This window comes from Mercurialis annua, linkage group LG3, assembly GCF_937616625.2.
Source record: "Mercurialis annua linkage group LG3, ddMerAnnu1.2, whole genome shotgun sequence".
Lineage (NCBI taxonomy): Eukaryota > Viridiplantae > Streptophyta > Magnoliopsida > Malpighiales > Euphorbiaceae > Mercurialis > Mercurialis annua.
The window spans coordinates 42699625-42709446 of NC_065572.1; the positions used below are offsets into that span (position 1 = coordinate 42699625).

General features: G+C 31.6%; 1 long non-coding RNA gene across 1 annotated transcript; it reads right to left on the reverse strand.

Annotated features, from left to right (window-relative positions):
• Positions 1-6117: 6117 nt before the first annotated feature.
• LOC126674790 (uncharacterized) lies at positions 6118-8657 on the reverse strand. The gene is made up of 3 exons (XR_007639622.2): positions 8531-8657; positions 7200-7287; positions 6118-6505 (listed from the first exon to the last, which is right to left on the reverse strand). It is a non-coding gene; the product is annotated as an uncharacterized LOC126674790 (long non-coding RNA).
• Positions 8658-9822: the final 1165 nt, after the last annotated feature.

Consider the following 9822-nt stretch of genomic DNA (forward strand, 5'->3'; position numbering starts at 1 on the left):
CTTACAGTTAGGGGTTGGATGGATTTTAACTTATATATTGTTTTAGACCCGTCGACTGCTCGTGTTTCGGAGTCTACGTAGGGTTAGCTGTTTGCCAAGATTCACGTGGATAAGCAAGCAGTGAGTTTGTAGTGCTATTTACAGCTTTATTAAGTACCGCAATTTATTTTAGTATTATCAATGTTTTCGAATTGTTTTAAGCGATAATGGATCTGGATTGAAACGAGCTACTCGATAGGCTTGTATCGAGACCTTGTGCACCGGTAAATACTCTGTGATCGGCAGACTAAGGTCTTGCTTACGCTGGTAATTTGACGAGGATTTGTTCCCGTCCACTTTGGGGTTTTTCAGTATGCTATGTCATACTTACGCTGGGATCATTTCAATACTGTTATTTCATAATCATATTATATTAGTATAAAAGGTTTTGATTTAAGGGTTTTAAACTTAATAAATGTAAATAGTATTGCGAACTCATCTCAATATATCTGACCCCGTTGTTTTCCCCAAATTTTCCAAGTTTATGATTTGAAAGCTGGTCCACTACAATCCTTTTATTCTTCGGAGGTTTATTTTATTATAAATAAATTGTCAAACTGATTTTTATTCTTAGACCGCAGTAGTAAACTAGAAGTCCATATAAAATTTTATGTTTGTCAGATTGGTCTGCCTGGCTTTATTTTATGCTTTGACATACTTATTTGTTTAACTCTGGTTATTTCTTAATTAATATAAGTAATTATATTTAAGTTGTTATATTACTTTGTATGTTTGATTTTTATCCGCAAGGCTTGCTGCGGGTTTTGGTACAACCATACCCATTCCCTAGCGCCAGTCGCGATCCATGAAATTGGGTCGTGACAAAATCCAAGCGTTTCAACTCTTTAGCAATTTAAGCCAGACGTTTACAAATGTTACGAAATAAATCCAAACGTTTCCTCTTTTTTTTGCGATTTCGCCTCTTAAGCGTTTCACCTTTTTAGCGATTTAAGCCAAAGGTTTACAAACTGTACGAAACAAATCCAAACGTTTCACTTTTTGAGCGATTTAAGCCAAATGTTTATAAATTCTACGAAACAAATCCAAACGTTCCACCTTTTAAGCAATTTGAGTCAAACGTTTATAAAAGTTACGAAACAAATCCAAGTGTTTCTCCTTTTAAGCAATTTAAGCCAAATGCATACAAACGTTACAAAACAAATTAAAGCGTTTCACCTTTTTAGCAATTTAAGCCAAACGTTTACAAAGGTTACGAAGAAAATCCAAACGTTTACAAACAATACGAAACAAATCCAAACCTTTCACCTTTTGAGCGATTTAAGCAACACGTTTATAAACGTTACGAAACAAATCCAAACGTTTCACCTTTTCAGCGATTTAAGGCAAACGTTTACAAACGTTATGAAATAAAACCAAACGTTTAAAACGTTACGAAACAAATCCAAACGTTCTACACTTTTAGCAATTCAAACTAAATGTTTACAAACATTACGAAACAAAACCAATCGTTTCATCTTTTTAGCAATTTAAGCCAAACATTTACAAACGTTACGAAACAAATCCAAGCGTTTCACCTTTTTAGAAATTTAAGCCAATCGTTTACAAACGTTACGAAACAAATTCAAACATTTAACCTTTTTAGCAATTTTAGCCAAACGTTTACAAATGTTACGAAACAAATTCAAACGTTTCCCCGTTTTAGCGATTTAAGCCAAACGTTTAAAACATTACGAAACAAATCCAAAAATTTCACCTTTTTAGCGATATAAGACAAACGTTTACAAATGTTATGAAACAAATCCAAGCGTTTCCACCTCTTTAGCAATTTAAGTCAAAAGTTTATAAACGTTACAAAACAAATCCAAACGTTTCATCTTTTTAGCGATTTAAGCCAAAGGTTTACAAACGGTACGAAAAAAATCCAAACGTTTTACCTTTTCAGCGATTTAAGTTAAACGTTTATAAACGCTACAAAACAAATCCAAATGTTTCACCTTTTTAGCAATTTATGCCAAACTTTACGAAACAAAACCAAGTGTTTCACCCTTTTTAGAGATTTAAGCCAAACGTTTAAGCCAAAAGTTTATAAATGGTACGAAACAAATCCAAACGTTTCACCTTTTCAGCGATTTAAGCCAAACGCTTACCTACGTTACAAAACAAAATCAAATGCTTTACAATTTTAGCGATTTAAGCCAAATGTTTAAAACGTTACGAAAAAAATCCAAACGTTTCACCTTTTTAGTGATTTATGCCAAACGTTTAGAAACGATAAAAAACAAATCCAAATGTTTCCCCTTTTTAGCGATTTAAGCCAAACGTTTACAAACGTTACGAAATAATTCCAAACTTTTTCACCTTTTGAGCGATTTAAGCCAAACGTTTATAAACGTTACGAAACAAATCCAAACGCTTCACCTTTTTAGCGATATAAGCCAAATGTTTACAAACATTACGAAACAAAACCAAACATTTAAAACGTTACGAAACAAATCCAAACGTTTCATATTTTTTGCGATTTTAGCCAAACGTTTACAAACATTACGAAACAAAACCAATCGTTTCATCTTTTTAGAAATTTCAGCCAAAAAATTACAAACGTTATGAAACAAATCCAAACATTTAACCTTTTTAGCGATTTAAGCCAAACCTTTACAAACTTTACGAAACAAAACAAAGCATTTCACCTTTTTAGTAATTTAAGCCAAACGTTTACAAAAATTACAAAACAAATCCAAGCGTTTCAACTCTTTAGCAATTTAAGCTAGACGTTTACAAATGTTACGAAACAAATCCAAAAGTTTCCTCGTTTTTTGCGATTTCGCCTCTTAAGTGTTTCACCTTTTTAGCGATTTAAGCCAAAGGTTTACAAACTGTACGAAATAAATCCAAATGTTTCACTTTTTAAGCGATTTAAGCCAAATGTTTATAAACGCTACGAAACAAATTCAAATGTTACCTTTTTAGCACTTTGAGTCAAACGTTTATAAAAGTTACGAAACAAATCTAAGTGTTTCTCCTTTTAAGCAATTTAAGCCAAATGTATACAAACGTTAAGAAACAAATTAAAGCGTTTCACCTTTTTAGCAATTTAAGCCAAACGTTTACAAAGGTTACGAAGAAAATCCGAACGTTTCCCCTTTTTAGTGATTTATGCCTAACATTTACAAACGATACGAAACGACTCCAAACGTTTCATCTTTTTAGGGATTTAAGTAACACGTTTCCAAACGTTACGAAACAAATCCAAACGTTTCACCTTTTAAGCGATTTAAGCCAAACGTTTACAAACGTTACGAAATAAAACAAAACGTTTAAAGCGTTACAAAACAAATCCAAGCGTTTCACCTTTATAAGAATTTAAGCCAAATGTTTACAAATGCTACGAAATAAATCCAAGCGTTTCACCTTTTTAGCAATTTAAGCCAAAAGTTTACAAACGTTACAAAACAAATCCAAGCGTTTCACCTTTTTAGAAATTTAAGCCAATAGTTTACAAACGTTACGAAACAAATTCAAATGTTTAACCTTTTTAGCAATTTTAGCTAAACATTTACAAATGTTACGAAACAAATTCAAACGTTTAAAATGTTACGAAACAAATCCAAAAATTTCACCTTTTTAGCGATTTAAGCCAAACGTTTACAAATGTTACGAAACAATTCCAAACGTTTCCCCTATTTAGCGATTGAAGCCAAACGTTTACAAACATTAGGAAACAAATCCAGACGTTTCCCATTTTTAGCAATTTAAGCTAAACGTTTACAATCGTTACAAAACAAAACCAACCGTTTCACCTTTTTAGCAATTTAAGACAAACGTTTACAAATGTTACGAAACAAATCCAAGAATTTCCACCTCTTTAGCAATTTAAGTCAAACGTTTACAAACGTCACGAAACAAATCTAAACGTTTCATCTTTTTAGCGATTTAAACCAAAGGTTTACAAACGGTACGAAAAAAATCCAAACATTTCACCTTTTCAGCGATTTAAGTTAAACGTTTATAAACGCTACAAAACAAATCCAAACATTTCACCTTTTTAGCAATTTATGCCAAACGTTACTCAACAAAACCAAGTGTTTCACCCTTTTTAGAGATTTAAGACAAATGTTTAAGCCAAACATTTATAAATGGTACGAAACAAATCCAAACGTTTTCCCTTTTCAGCGATTTAAGCCAAACGCTTACCTACGTTACAAAACAAAACCAAATGCTTTACAATTTTAGCGATTTAAGCCAAATGTTTAAAACGTTACGAAAAAAATCCAAACGTTTCACCTTTTTAGTGATCTAAGACAAACGTTTACAAACGATAAAAAACAAATCCAAATGTTTCCCCTTTTTTAGCGATTTAAGCCAAACGTTTACAAACGTTACGAAATAATTCCAAACTTTTTCACCTTTTGAGCGATTTAAGCCAAACTTTTACAAACGTTACGATACAAATCCAAAAGTTTCACCTTTTCAACGATTTAAGTCAAACGTTTACAAACGTTACGAAACAAATCCAAACGTTTCATCTTTTTAGCGATATAAGCCAAATGTTTACAAACATTACGAAACAAAACCAAACGTTTAAAACCTTACAAAACAAATCCAAACGTTTCATATTTTTAACGATTTTAGCCAAACGTTTACAAACATTACGAAACAAAACCAATTGTTTCATCTTTTTAGAAATTTAAGCCAAACAATTACTAATGTTATGAAGCAAATCCAAATGTTTCACCTTTTTAGCCATTTAAGCCAAACCTTTACAAACATTACGAAACAAATCCAAATGTTTCACCTTTTAGCAATTTAAGCCAAACATTTATAAACATTACGAAACAAAACCAATCGTTTCATCTTTTTAGCAATTTTAGCCAAACGTTACGAAACAAATCCAAGTGTTTCAACTTTTTCACAATTCAAGCCAATCGTTTACAACCGTTACGAAATAAAACCAAACGTTTCACCTTTTTTAGCAATTTTAGCAAAAATTTTACAAACGTTACGAAACAAATCCAAGTGTTTCACCTTTTTAGCAATTTAACCCAAATATTTGTTTACAAACGTTACGAAACAAAACCAAATGTTTCCCCTTTTTAGCAATTTAAGCCAATTGTTTACAAACGTTACGAAACAAATCCAAGCATTTCACCTTTTTAGCAATTTAAGCCAATCATTTACAACCGTTACAAAACAAAACTAAACGTTTCACCTTTTTAGCAATATTAGCCAAACGTTTACAAACGTTACGAAACAAATCCAATTGTTTCACCTTTTTAGCAATTTAATCCATATATTTGTTTACAACCGTTACAAAGCAAATCCAAACGTTTCACCTTTTTAGTAATTTAAGCCAAACATTTACAGACGTTACGAAACAAATCCATATGTTTCACCTTATTAGCGATTTAAGCCAAACGTTAAAAATGCTACGAAACAAATCAAAACGTTTAAAACGTTACGAAACAAACATTACGAAACATATCTAAAGGTTTACAAACGTTACGAAACAAAACCAAACGTTTCACCGTTTTAGCGATTTACGTTTACAAACGTTACGAAATAAAACAAAATGTTTCACCTTTTTAGCGATTTAAGCCATATGTTTACAAACGTTACGAAACAAAACCAAACGTTTCACCTTTTTAGAGATTTACGCAAAACGTTTACAAACGTTACGAAACGAAACTAAACATTTAAAATGTTCGAAACAAATCCAAACGTTTTATATTTTTAGCGATTTATGCCAAACCTTTACTAATGATGCGAAACAAAACAAAAAGTTTCACCATTTTAGTAATTTAAGCGAAATGTTAACAAACGTTAGGAATCAACTCCAAGCGTTTCACCTTTTTAGAAATTTAAACGAAACGTTTACTGTCACGACCCGATTCTCGGCGTCGAGACCGGCGCTAGGGAATGGGAGTGGTTGCTCCGAAACCCGTAGCAAGCCTTAAAATACATTAAAAATCACTTAAAAAATTTCGCGGAATTCAATTCATTTTCGAACATTTTAAAATCGCAGTTTAAAACGTTCTTATAAAATTAACATTTAAAACATGCACATAATTTTCTCTTTTTAATTATTGCATTTTAGTTTCAAAACCATTTCACTATGGTTTATCATGCATCTCATTATGCATACCATCTTACTATGGTAATTACTGCATTTCACTATGCAGGCCATTTCATTATGGACTTAACCGCATTTCATTATGCAGACCATTTCATTATGGATTTAACTGCATTTCATTATGCAGATGCGCTCGCCGCATTTTGTACTCGTGCAGTCGCTCGGACTTTCGCACAGCATTCACATATTACATATTATTAGAGTTTAAGCGTTATAATAAAATATAAAGCATAAATAAGTCCAACGACTACTAAGGTATCACCGTTCATTATTCTAGCTACTGCAACTCTAGACACATAAAGGAAAGTCATTCTCACTTTATTCAAGCCATGGATTTCCGGAACAAGAAATTGGAAATCCACACGTCAAACTACTCGCCTGTAAAAATATTAAATTCAACGGGGTCAGTTATAAAAACTGCGTGAATGCGTACAACATGTACTAATAAACATTAATATGAAAGCAATGTATTCCAGATTACCGATTCATATGAAACCCTAACCATGATTCATGTTCCTATATGCTTTCAAAACAGGAAACATAAATATTCCACATCATTTCATTATATTCGGGTTAACCTTTTCATGGCCGTATTTATTCATTTCTTTTGTACTTTAGCCCGTCAAATCTGATCATTCATCTTTTACGTATGTGAAGGTCTTTAGACTCTTTCACCATACAACAGATTTCGGCAGTACATATATACCGTCGCCATTTCACTTTTTATTAAAAGGTTCAACCTCTCAGATCTCGGCAGTTTCTCTTTACTGCCTTTGGTCGTCTATATTCCGTTGTCTCTGAAGATTTGTTCACACAGAGTCTAGGCCGTCGCCAGGATTCACACAGTACATTCACATGCAACCCATTCTAAATGCAATACCGATGATCACACAGCACGATTGCCGCCCAATAGTAAGCATGTTTCAATGAATCTAAATCGGTTTCAAAACTATGTATAATAGTTCATGCGATTTAAATTCAAAATAAAATAAAGCATTTTGCAAATCATGTAAAGCAGTTCGCAATATTTTTAATACTAATATTTAGCAGTATAAGTTGTAAACACACTCACAGTACTCGCTTATTCCAAATATAAAAATATCACCCGTCGAATATTCAAAACCTTTGCTCGCCGGTTTCCGCGACAAAACTCGCTGGATCTAATTAACAGATTAAACATTAATAAATGTATTAACTCTAAATTCTAGGATAAACTCTAGACCGACTCAACCATATAAACCACATAATCACAAACCAAATTTGATTCCGACTATCTCTTTCCGCGTCATCGTATTTCTATACGATACACTCTATTCACATTAGTTTATTTAATTCAATAAATAAACATAGAATTATAATTTCATATAATTCTAACACACATTCAATTCACATAATTTTCTAAAAATACACTTTTAGAAAATCTCAACAAATATACCACAATTCATAAATAACCAAAAATATTTTTCCGTAAAATATTTTTGACCCGGGGCTCGGCCCCCCTTATTTTCTGCCAAAATCATTTCGGCACTAACTGCTGCCAAATGAGTTTAGAACTGAGCCAACATGCTCTGTCCCCTCTACTCATATTTCTATATTCCGGTGGTTTTGGCCGGAAAACTCAAAAACGCAAAAAACGCTTAAAAATTCATTTTAAGCCATTTTAATCACCAAAATTCACCAAAATTATTTTTGAACAAATTTTTAATCTCATCTTTTAAAAATAGCAGCCCATAATTTTTAAAATAATTATTCTCCATTATTTTAACCATTAAAACCGAAATATCAATTAATAATCAAAACCGATTATTAATCCTTCAAAACCCTTCACAAAAATCAATTAAACTCCACAAATAATTATCAAACATATATCATAAATATTTTAGAATAATTTCTGCCCAGAAATTAAAATGACAGTTTTACCCTTTTTAACAATTTTAACCGAATAAACAATGATCAAAATTTAAACCCGGTTACTAAATCACTAAAAATTCACCATTAAATATTTATTTATCATCATTCAAACATTTAGATCAACCTTAAACAAACTCATTTCCAGAAATTTAAAATCATTAGATTTACCCACATTTAAGCATTTTTTTGAGTTTTAAACTATTAAAAATCGAATTTCAAACCTTTAAATTAACACCCGAATTAATTAACATTATTAATCCACAAAAATCTCACTTTAAAGAATATTTAATCCTCATCAAATAGATCAGCCCAGAAATTAAAATAAATAATTTAATTTTCACGGAAAAATTATTTAAAACCGAAACCCATTAAACTAGCAACTAAAACCAACTAATTATTTATCAAACATCACATATAAACCATCCTAAGCATGTTTCTAAGATTCAACCAACATCAGCAACTAAAAGTAAGATTTTGAGCTTGAAATTATACCTCAAACGAACATGCAAATACACCTTAACGATCTACACAATATTCCCGACAATTTTCGTGAAGAAATTTTTGAGAGAAAATCAAAGAGTAAAGCTTGGTGTTGTGAGTTATGGTGTATTCGGCACCCACAAAAATGGAGAAGAAGATTAAAGACTTGGGCACCAAGTTTAGCTTAAGAAAATATCTAGATATTTAGATAGCTATTTCAATTATTTACAAGTTTGCCATTAGGGGCATTCTTGTAATTAAATCAAACTCTAGGGGCAAAATAAATTCAACTTTACCAAATATTCAAAACATTAAATCATATCATATGGGCTGAGTTTAAAATATTTTTGGGCCTTTAAAAATATTTAAAATAACTATTTTGACGGTTTTTAGTGAAAAATCGCGAAATTCACTTTTAACACGTAAAATTGCCAAAAATCAACTTAAGGCAAAACACATACCAAATCACATTTTCACATTTATAAATTCATCACGTGAATTTATTCACTATTTTCGAGGTCCTAATCAATTGAAATCAGACACACACGAAAATAAACACTAATAATTCTACGGGGTATTACATTTACAAACGTTCTGAAACAAATCCAAATGTTTCCCCTTTTTAGCAATTTAAGCCAAATGTTTACAAACATTACGAAAAGAATCCAAGCGTTTCAAATTTTTAGCAATCTAAACCAAACATTTATAAAAGTTACGAAACAAATCCAAACGTTTCACCTTTTTAGCTATTTAAGCCGTACGTTTACAAACGTTACGAAACAAAAACAAACATTTCACCTTTTTCGCAATTTAAGCCAAACATTTACAAACGTTAAGAATCAAATCCAAATGCTTTCCCAGTTTAGCGATTTAAGCCAAACGTTAAAAAAGTTACGAAACAAATCCAAACATTTCACCTTTTTAGCAATTTATGCCAAACGTTTACAAACGTTACGATTTAAATCGCAACGTTTCACCTATTTAGCGATTGAAGCCAAACGTTTACAAACGTTACGAAACAAATCCATACATTTAACCCTTTTAGCGATATAAGCCAAACGTTTACAAACGTTACGATACAAATCCAAATGTTTCACCTTTCTAGTATTTTAAGCCAAACGTTTAAAAACGTTACAAAACAAATCCAAGCGTTCCACCTTTTTAGCAATTTAAGCCAAACGTTTACAAACGTTACGAAACAAATCCAAGCGTTTTATCTTTTTAGCAATTTAAGCCAAACGTTTATAAACGCTATGAAACAAATCTAAATGTTTCACCTTTTTAGCGATTTAAGCCAAACGTTT